Here is a 12,156-nt window from a genome sequence, read left to right on the forward strand (position 1 = left end):
CACGGTGTTTTAATGGAAAGGATTATTCCAAAATTCTTCTGCATGCTTTAGAATAATTTCACAATTAAAATCTCTGTACTTTCTAAAACCATCATCTAATATTTGATAAAGTATACCTATAATACTTACAATAACTTACCAGTTTGTAAAGCTTATAACAGTTTATAAAACACTTTCATTACTGTACCACATTTAAGAGAAGTCTGATTCATTCCACTCATGCATGTTAGAAAACAATAGCTTTGCAAGACTGCACTTGTTAGTGCAAATCACAAAGTTTAAACTATCCCTGACCCCTGCTATAGGTGTCAGCCTGGGAATTGTTATTTGTTATCATTTGGTCTGTAAATAAATCACAGACGGCAGACCAGCGCCCCCAGGAAGCATTGGGGTAGCGTAAGGCTCCAATGCCAGAGGCGAACTGTTGTAACTTAGCTCAATCATGCATTTGTTATGAGGACTCTGACAAGCTTCAGCTCTACAAGTGAACTTGGCAACACAAAGAAATTCTGTGAAAAAATATTGCGCAATAAGGATCATTCCTCTCTTATTATCCTAAAAGAAAATGTGAGTTTCCTAAGAACTGATCTCTGAAGAGCAAATGAAATATAAATTCCAAACGATGGGAATGCAAGCTGGTGCAGCCACTCTGGAAAACAGTATGGAGGTTCCTCAAAAAACTAAAACTAAAACTACCCCACAACCCAGCAATTGCACTAGTAGGTATTTATCAAAGGGATACAGGTGTGCTGTTTCGAAGGGACACAGGCACCCCCATGTTTATAGCACCACTATCAACAATAGCCAAAGTATGGAAAGAGCCCAAATGTCTGTCAATGGATGAATGGATAAAGAAGATGTGGTATATATATACAATGGAGTATTACTCAGCAATCAAAAAGAATGAAATCTTGCCATTTGCAACTATGTGGATGGAACTGGAGGGTATTATGCTAAGTGAAATTAGTCAGTCAAAGAAAGACAAAAATCATATGGCCTCACTCATATGAGGACTTTAAGAGGCAAAACAGATGAACATAAGGAAGGGAAACAAAAATAATATAAAAACAGGGAGGGGGACAAAACAGAAGAGACTCATAAACATGGGGAACAAACTGACGGTTGCTGGAGGGGGTGTGTGAGGGGGGATGGGCTAAATGGGTAAGGGGCATTAAGGAATCTACTCCTGAAATCATTGCTTCCTTCTATGCTAACTAATTTGGATGTAAATTTAAAAAAATAAAAAATAAAATTAAAAAAAAATCAAATGCACACACACACACACACACACACACACACACACACACACACACAGAAATTCCGAATGAGTGCCTAGGTAGAACACATAACTAACAAAATGCCTCATATAAAGGCCTCATAAAACCCGAGTTGAATTCTTCAGGCAAACTCGGATAGCACCTCCTCCATGACCCCTTCCCTGTTCCACCCACCGGGCACATTTGCTGACCATATCCCCTCTCCAGAGCACATGGTACTTTCTACATGGTATCTACACTTAGACTGTAACTGAATACCTACGGTCATGGACTTTACAACTCATTTCGTGACTCCCACTACAATTGTCCTGCATCAGGACACTAATAAATGTTGGTGGGACACTTTGAAGCCTCAGAAATCTAAGTAGTCATTCCAACATCACTAATCTTTTTTCAAAACATTTTGGAAGTTCTTTTGGAACTATTTTTCATATTTTTAAAGTATTTCCAGTAATAGCATATCTTGCCCTTCAAGTTAGATTTTATTTTATTTTAGAAACTGTCAAAAGTCAAGCAAAATCAAGCCTGTAGCTCTATACTTTCTCTCTTCTTTCCTCCCTGATGCTAAAGAATGGTCCCTTTTCCTTCCCAGGGCAACCATTCCACAAATAAACGTGTTAAATGAATGAAAAAGTGAATAAGAGAAGTGGGAGATAAGAGTGCATAAGGGTATATTTGTTCAAAAGCCAGGGATGTGATTATCAAACTACTATAATCAGGTTCTATCCTAACCTTGGCAACCCACATCTTTGACAATGAAGAGGAAAGAGTACCAAGTCCCTACGTGCCCCCAGGTACACTAAAACTTTCCCATTTGCCCCAAGAAGATGCCTTTGCAGATGAGAAATGATGGTGCAGAGACCTGATCATAAATGTCAGAAAAACTTGAATTGCCCATGAATTTGATTGAGACAGAAGAAATTAATCTAGGCTTAACAGGAAACAGAAGTTACTGGACTCTTGACAAGCCAATAACTACCATCCATCTTTTATGTCTGCTACTACCTCAAGTTCCAAATAAGTCAGCACTAGAAACACCTTAAGCAAAGATCCCAGTCTAATGCTTAAGTGGCCTTCAAAAGAATCACTTCCCTGATCTGCCTCACTTCCCTCCTAGACTTCCAAGGGCCTCTGGCATCATGGATACCATTCCCTGGTTCCCTAACACCCATCTTGCTCATTATTTTCTAGTAAGCATCAAGCTTGATTGTGTGTCTAACCTTTGAGATGTTAAACCTCATAGTAAGCCTTGATGAGAAATCAGGATCAGGGAAGAGAGAAGGAGGGATAGAATATACTACACTGGATTTATGTACATTAACACATGTAATCCACACAACAACCCTATAAAGTCTGTATTGTACCAGAAAACTCAGGCTTGGAGAGCTTAAATATCTTGTCTAAAACTTCACATCTCTACTGAGGGCAGAGCCTGTATTCTACACAGTTATGGGACTCTGAAGTCCATGTTAGTTCCACTATATGTGACCCTAAATGTAGCTTACACCAGTAAGATCAACTTCATCATAGGGCTTATCACTAGCTTTGAAGACCAATTCAGTAGAATTTTCAAAATGCTTTATGAGCAATTATAGTGTCATGAGAATAATTTGATAAATTTTCAGGGTCACTATTTGAGAGTCATTTGAGTTTCTTCTCTATATATGGAGTCTGAGTAAGGGAAAAAAAAGATCTAAAAGGGTGGGGGCAGGGGTGCTAACAGGGCTGAACCTTACACATGTTGACCAGAACAGATAACGTTAGAATTTTATTTCTCTTTTTCCAGACAAATCCAATAAAGATGTCTGTATCTGTTATCTAAAATCACCTTGAAAGGTTTGCCCCCTCCCACCTTAAGTGACTTTGTACAGAGCCCATAATTCAACTTTAGTTCTGACAGCAAAGTTATTTTCTTTCAATGTTTTTATAATATCATTCAAAGCAAGTTTTTTATTTTATCCTTGGCAACTATAAGCAGAATGTCAACAATGCTCAACGTATTAGCTATATTAAAGAGAAAACACAATGAAACTCTAAAGACCTTGATTATTGGGGCAATGAAAAATTCATGCCCTGCTCTGGTGGAGCAAAGCTTTGGCAGGGTTAGTAAGATGCCTTCAAAATATACCGATGAATTTTCCAACCTGCTGTTTCAGATAAATGTTTTTCATTTTTCTGTTTACCTGTGTTTGATAAGTTTACTGGATTGATTCCAGTTGTTTGCAACACCTTGAAGGCAAAGGGTGTTACAGCCTCCAGGGTCCTCCTGACTCATTATTGCTTTTCTAAGGAAGGTTCTGGTCATAATACATCAGATAGCAACAGAAAATATCCCACTCTGTATCATATATTAACTCTGCTCTGGAATAAGTAAATATAACTACCAAAAATGCCCGATGAGAGAGGGGCCTAAGTGGCTCAGAGAGTTAAGCATCTGACTTTGGCTCAGGTCATGATCTCATGGTTCATGAGTTCGAGCCCTATGTCGGGTTCTGTGCTGACAGCTCAGAGCCAGGAGCCTGCTTCAGATTCTATGTCTCCCTCTCTCTCTCTGCCCCTCCCCTGCTCACACTCTGTCTCTCCTTCAAAAGTAAACATTTTTAAAAAAATGAAAGATATGAAATCAGAAAAGGAAATATGTGGCATTGGCATATTCAACAGCAAACACTAAGCAAACAGAGTAAAACAGTTACAGAACTATGAAGGGGGAAATGGTTCCTTTGCCTCAGGAGTTTAAAAACTAGAGTCAGAAACTAATATATAAATTCTGAGTGTATTCCAAATAAAGAGCAAAAACAAACATGAGAGAAAAGATGAGACACCAGAACTTGGAAAAATATTTCAAGGTGGACAAAGTAGTTCTGCCATGAGAGATCTCTGGAGCTTTTCAGCTTCTTATACAGGCTCCAGTACATGGCCTTTTCCCCTCACTGGTGAGCCCTCCGTGTCATGTCATTTTCTTTTCCCAAACCCCTCCACCTAATTCATTCAAACAGAATATACAGAAAGCTCAATAGAAGCCAGGTATTGTTTTAAGCAATGAAAATGCAGCAAAAATATAAAACAAAGTATTTAAGAATGTGTATAACAAAAATATTTACCCTCATTCAGATTACATTCTCATGGGGGAAGACAGACCATTAATAAAATAGCTATATAAACTATATCATATTCTAGAACGTGGTAAGAGGTTTAGAGAAACAATAAGCTGGGAAGAAGGATAGGAAATGCTGGGAGTGAATAGGTACAAAATCAAATAGAATGGTCAAGGAAGGTCAAGTAGGCAGAATGATGGCCCCGAAACATGGCTACATCCTTATATAACAAAAGGGGTGTTGCAGATGTGATTAACTTAAGGGTCAGGAGATGGGGAGATTATCATGGATTATCTAGGTGGGTTAAGTTAAATCACAATGTCCTTATAAGGGAAAGAAATAGGTAGAAGATTCAGAGGCAGGAGATATGACACTAGAGGTTGGAGTGACAATTGCTGGCTAGAAGTGCCATGAGTCACAGAATATGAGCATCCTCTAGAAGCTGGAAAAGGTAAAGAAATGGATTCTCACTGAAAGAAAATGTGCGTTCTTTTAAGTCACTGAATTTGTGTTAACTGGTTAGAGCATTAATAATAAACAAAAACAGAAAATCTCACTGAGAAGATGACTGAGGCAGACTCTGCAGATGTCTGGGGGAAGGAGGCAAACAGCAGAAAAATGCCCTCAGGAGAATCATGTCTAGCCATGTTCATGGAGCACAGCAACACTAGGAGTGGGGTGAACAGGAGGAGACAGGTCAAAGGGTGGGTTAGGTCAGCTCATTTAGGGCCTTATTGGCCAAAGCACTTGGCCTTATTCTGTGTGAGACAGGGAGTGTAGGGATGGCTATGAATATTTATAGAAATTCTGAATACTTACAAGAAGAATAAAAGTGACATGCTGGTAAACCAATGGAGGGGTGGGGGGGTGGATTTGTACAATTTGCTGACTCCTGTGATGTAAATACTCTCACCATGCTTCTTTTCAAGCTACCAATAGTTACCAACTAGTAATCAAATATATAAGAAAGGACTCAATAAAAATCAGTGAGAAGATACCTGAGTTTGACAGATGCCAGATTCTAGACTCTAATTTTGCCTTACCTGCTCTGCCCAGTGATTAAATGATGATTTAAAAAGAAGCACTTGTACTCCCTTATCAGAACATTGCCACCAAATAAATAGAAGACATACTTTAACTATATACAGTCTTGTCTATTTTTCATTATGCTCAACAGAAACATTATCTGAGACTAGCTGCATGAAAGGAGATAGTGGGTAAAAAAAAAAAAGTTTAATATATATTGGATCAATCAAAAGGAAAAAAGTAGAAGGAGAGGAAAGAAAGAAGAGTTGGCCAAGCCAATGAAGAAACTACACCTAGCAGGCCCCAGAGAAAAAGAAGTTCTGACATAAAAATATACAACCTTAGGGGCACCTGGGTGGCACAATCAGTTGAGCATCTGACTCTTGATTTTGGCTCAGGTTCTGATCCCAGGGACAAGCCCCATGTTGGGCTCCATGTTGAGCATGGAACCTGCTTGGGATATTCTCTCTCTCTCTCTCTCTCTCTCTCTCTCTCTCTCAAATAATAATTTTTAAAAGCATACAATCATAGTTTAAAGAGACTCCCTGTTCTATGACTATATTTTACACAAGAGGAAAGTGGAATGTATGTCAAATGCTATGATGGCCTGAATAGAAATCATATGTAGGTTGTGTCCTAGGAAAACATGATCATGATGGCTCCTAGTGACATATCCATTACAGTCATCCCCCTTCTTTCTCTGGCATTGGGAGCCAATATGGTACAAATCATGATTCTTGAATTAATATAACTTAATACAGCTCAGCACCCTGACTTAAACCTTGCTTCTTCATTCAAGAGGTAGAAGGTAGATGATTAGAATTGAGGATAGCTCAGGACCCAGGACTTCAGGGGAAGCTTCAGGGGACAAAGGGGAGAATAGAAGCAATAAAGGAGAAGAAAGAACATAAAAACCATCAATTTCCCTCACTGCATCTGGCCCTTGGAGTTACGAGCCCAGAGGTCTTTTATAAGGTCTCGGAGTAGCTTCTGGCTCTCTTCATTACTCTTTCCCCACCATAGATTTAGTACAAATAAATAAATTTTTCACATACAGATGCATGAGTAGGTGGTAGGATTTTAGGGATCCTTCAACCAGTCTAAATTCTATTTTCTATGGAGTCATATGGATTAATAACCAGTGATCTTTGACATTTTTGGTAGCCTGCAGCAAAGTTTTAGTTACCTTGGTTTTCTCCTAGCTCCTAAATAAGGTTGAGTGTAGAGGGTTGAAGTGATAAAAGGAAGAAGCATTCCTGGATTTCATGTACGGACTTTTTAGGAGTTCTTCAGGCCTGAGTTGGGAACCAAGAGGGATCCTAGAATAGTGCTGAAAAGGACAGACTGAAAGCAGAGAGTGCCTGGGGAACACAAATGACCAGGCTCCACCCCAAATCAATCATTAAAGTGCATCTGATAGTGGAGCCCAAGCAATGTGTTTAACTGTATCACAAACAGCATAAAATTTACCATCTTAACCCTTTTTTAAGTGAACAACTCAGTGGCATAAGTACATTCACAATGCTGTGCAGCCATCACCGCCATCCAACTCTGGGACTTTTTTCCATCATCCCACACAGAAAAGTTCTGTACCGAGTCAACAATAACTCCCCAGTCCCTCGTGACCTTTATTTTCTGTCTCTATGAATTTACCTATTATTGGCACTTCATGCAAGTGGAATCATATAATATTTGTCTTTTTGTGTCTGGCTTACATCACTTAGTACATATTGTCAAGGTTCATCTGTGTTGTAACAAGTATCAAAATATCATTCTTTTTGTGCATTCTCACCACTGTTATTCAAGATAGTACTGGAAGTCCTACCAACAGCAATCAGAAAACAAAAAGAAGTGAAAGGCATCCAAATTGGCAAGGAAGAAGTAAAACTTTCAGTCTGTGCAGATGTCATGATATTCTCTATAGAAAACCTGAAAGACTCTACCAGAAAAATTACCAGAACTGATACACCAATTCAGTAAATTTGTGGGATACAAATTCAACATATAGAAATCTGTTTCATTTCTATACACCAATAATGAAGCATCAGAAAGAGAAATTAAGAATCGATCCCATTCACAAGTGCCCCCGAAACAATAAGATACATAGGAATAAACCTAACCCAAGAGGTGACAGACCTGTACTCTGAAAACTATAAAATACTGAGGAAAGGAACTGAAGACAACACAAAAAAATGGAAAGACACTTCATGCTGATGGGTTGGAAGAACAAGTTTGTTAAAATACTACCCGGGGCACCTCGGTGGCTCAGTCAGTTGAGGGTTTGGCCCTTGATTTCTGCTCAGATCATGATCTCAAGGTTGTGGGATCAAATACCACATCAAGCTCTGTGCTGAGCATGGTACAAACTTGAGATTCTCTCTCTCTCTCCACCTACCCGTCTCCCCTTCTCATGCTCTCTCTTTCTCTCTAAAATAAAATTTAAAAGAAATTAGTGTCTACACTACCCAACGCAAACTACACATTTAATGCAACCCCTATCAAAATTAGCATTTTTCACCGAACTAGAATAATCCTAAAATTCATATTGAACAACAAAAGACATTGAATTGCCAAAACAACCTTGAAAAAGAAAAGCAAAGATGGAGGCATCACAAGTCTAGACTTCAAGTTATATTACAAAGCTGTAGTAACCAAGACAGTATGGTATGGCACAAAAATAGACACACAGATCAATAGAACAGAATAGAAAACCCAAAAATTAACCCACGACCAAATGGTTAATTAATCTTCAACAAAGCAGGAAAGAATATTCAATGAAAAAAAGCATCTCTTCAAATGGTGTCGGGAAAACTGGTTAGCTACATGCAAAAGAATGAAATTGGACCACCTTCTTACACCATACATAAACATAAATTCAAAATGGATGAAAGACCTAAATGTGAGACAGGAAATCATCAAAATACTAGATGAGAACATAGTCTCCTTTGCCGTAGCAACTTCTTTCTAGATATGTCTGCTGAGACAAGGGAAACAAAAGCAAAAATAAACTATTAGGACTATATCAAAATAAAAAGCTTCTTCACAGCAAAGGAAACAACTAAACTAAAAGGCAACCTATAGAATGGGAGAAGACACTTGCAAATGACATAGCTGATAAAGGGTTAATATCCAAAATACATAAAGAACTTATAAAACTCAACACCCAAAGAATGAATAACCCAATTTAAAAATGGGCAGGACATGAATAAACATTTTTTTAACTTTTATTTATTTTTGAGAGAGACAGAGCATGAGCAAGGGAGGGGCAGAGAAAAAGGGAGACACAGAATCTGAAGCAGGCTCCAGGCTCTGAGCTGTCAGCACAGAGCCCGATGCGGGGCTTGAACCCACAGACCGTGAGATCATGACCTGAGCCAAAGTCAGATGCTTAACCAACTGAACCACCCAGGCGCCCCATGAATAAATATTTTTATAAAGAATACATATGGATGGCCAACATACACATGAAAAGATGCTCAACATCACTCAGCATCAGGGTAAGGCAAATCAAAACTACAATGAAGTATCACTTCACACATGTTAAAGTGGCAAAAATCAACAACACAAGAAACGATAGGTATTGAATAGCGAAGATGTGGAGAAAGGAATTCTTGGTGGGAATGCAAACTGGTGCAGCCACTCTGGAAAACAGTATGGAGGTTCCTCAAAAAGTTAAAAATAGAACTACCCTACAACCCAGCAATTGCACTGCTAGGTATTTACTCAAAGAATAAAAATACTAATTCAAAGAGATACATGCACCCTAATGTTTATAGCAGCAATATCTACAATAGCCAAAGTATGGAAACAGCCTAAGTCTACATTGACTGATAAATGGATAAAAAAGATGGTTTGTATAGAGAATGGAATATGACTCATCCATTAAAAAAAGAATGAAATCTTGCCATTTGCAACAACATGGATAGAACTAGAGAGTATAATGCTAAGTGAAATAAGTCAGTCAGAGAAAGACAAATGACATATGATTCCACTCATGTGGAATTTAAGAAACAAAACAAATCAGCAAAGGGATAAAAGAGAGAGAGAGAAGCAAGCCAAGAAGCAGACTCTTAACTCAGAGAACAAACTGATGGTTACCAGAGGGCAGGTAGGAGGGGATGGGTTAAATAGGTGATGGGGATTAAGCAGTGCACTTGTGATGAGCACCGGGTATTGTAGGAAAGTGTTGAAACACCATATTGTACACCTGAAACTAATATTACACTGTATCCTAACTGGAATTTAAATGAAAACTTAAAAAAAAATTTTCAGTCCTTTTTATGGATGAATAATATTCCATTGTGTGTATACCATGTTTTGTTTATTCATCTATCCATCAATGGACTTTTGGGTTATTTCTACCTTTTGGCCTTTGCGAATAACGCAGCTATGAACATGAGTATAAAGGTATTTGTTTGAATCCCTGCTTTCAATTCTTTTATGTATATATCCATTTATGAGTGGGATTGCTGAATCATATGGTAATTCTATGCTTAACTTTCTCAGTAACCAACATACTGTTTTCCACAGCCATTGCACCATTTTACATTCCCATCAGCCATGCACAAAGGTTCCAATTTCTCCACATCTTTGCTAACCCTTGTTGTTTTCCATTTTTTCAATGATAGCCATCCTAATGAGTATAAAATGTGTTTTTTAAATGCCACTACTGTGAGGCTAATGTGTAACCAAGGGGGGAAAAAAACATGGGTCTGAGACTCAATTTTTCATCTGCATAAAATGAAACAAACAAAATCCATCTTGAAGAGTTTATATGATGATTAAATGAGTGCCCAATAAAAGGCAAAGAACAAATGTTGGTCCCTCTCTCATCTCCTTAGATTTTTACTAAACTTCCTCCCTCAAAGTCCAGAAAAACTCTGTGAAGTTTTAAACCATGTAGATTTGACATCGGGCTGATTTTAACCTCTGTTTACTTTATCTATAGATCTTGCAGCAGATGTCAAATGTGTCCTCTGTTACATCTAAATGGCACTACACCTGCACCCAGCTTCCCTCTCAAATTAAGTACTCATCAGCTCTATTATTAAATAAATAAGGAGCAGCTGTAATGCTCATGGAACCAGTGGGAATACACTTTAAAATTATAACTCTGCCATGAATGTGAGTTTACTGAATAACTCAAACAAGTTGTCCAGCTAATTTAGTAGAATACTTTGGTACCGTAAAATCCCAACATACTTGGCAAATAGAGGCAAAAAAATATTTGGCAAGTAAAGCCTATATGTATGACACCTTAGAAATACTTTCAGTGATAAGTGCTGAAGGTGTTTATTTTTAAGAGTGTGTTTTCTTTCATCTCTCAGTCACAACTGTGACTTAGTTCATTGGTTGCACATTCATTGCACATCCTCTGCAAAATGCTGAAGATCTGCAATAATGTTATGATTGGGCATCTGATAGAAAGCCTAGAGAACCACAAACCAGTCAGCTATTCAATATCCAAAATGTTTGCAACAAAACACTAGACAATTGACTTGCAACAAAGCTAAAATCAAACTACATTAAAGAATAGGTGTTCTAGCTGGACTTTCTACAATGCACTCCACAACCATGGGTCAATGAAATATTGGAAAACCCAAACCAATTGTGGCTCACCTGCTATGTGTTTATCCTATGGTGTCACAATGTGGCAAACCAAAACAAAACAACTATATAAAGTGATTTTCGGGGTGAGGTCAAAAATTTGTTAACACAAAGAAAACCTCGTGCCATTTTCAATTTGCTCAAATTAAACAATTCACAGATTTTGCAGGCTCCTCTATATAAACCAAAACTTCCGTTAGGGTCAACCTTAGGTAACGTTCAAAAGCAAACAGCTTCTGATCAGTATGCTTCACTTCCCTAGCCTCCCTCCCTTATCTTTCACTTCCTTTCCCTTCTGGGTGTCACAGATGCTGTGAGTTAATACATTAGGTCACCTAATGTGTACTGGCCAGTTGGGGAAGTTCTCTCTAAGGAACTAACACTGGGGCACCTGGGTGGCTCAGTTGGTTAAGCATCTGACTCTTGATTTCAGCTCAGGTCATGATCTCATGGTTCAAGAGTTCGAGCCCCATGTCAGGCTCTGGGCTGACAGCGTGCAGCCTGCTTGAGATTCTCTCCCTCTCTCTCTGCCTCTCCCCTGCTCATGCTCGTTCTCTCTCAAAATAAAGAAGTAAACATTTAAGAAAGAACTAACACTTAGGGGGCTCCTGTGACTCAGTCAGTTAAGCATCTGACTCTGCATTTCAGCGCAGGTCATGATCTCACAGTCGTGAGATTGAACTCCACGTCAGACTCTGTGCTGATAGCATGGAGCCTGCTTAGGATTCTCTCCCCCTCTCTCTGCCCCTCACCTATTCATGCTTTCTCTCTCTTTCAAAATAAATAAACATTAAAAAAAAAAAGCTAACACTTAGGCTGAAGTCTAAAGCAGAGCTTCTCAAACTTTACTGTGTATGTGAATCACCTGAGTACTATGTTTTAGTGCAGATTCTGATTCACCAGAGCTGGAGGGGGAGCCCGAGTCCTAACAAGCATCTCCATAGGGCCATGCTGCTGGCCTTGGACACCACTTAGCATATCAAGGACACAAGTAAATGCCAGCCAACGAAGGGAGAGTGAGTTTATCACAGCACAGGCAGCCCAGACAAGGCCAGCTCACGGATCTGAGAGCAATGTGACCGAGACAGACGAGCACTATTGTGAGAGGTGAGGCCGGTCAGTGTGTGAAGTGCCTACTGGGTACTAGGCAC

The sequence above is a fragment of the Panthera tigris genome, chromosome B1 (assembly GCF_018350195.1).
Source record: "Panthera tigris isolate Pti1 chromosome B1, P.tigris_Pti1_mat1.1, whole genome shotgun sequence".
Classification (NCBI taxonomy): Eukaryota; Metazoa; Chordata; class Mammalia; order Carnivora; family Felidae; genus Panthera; species Panthera tigris.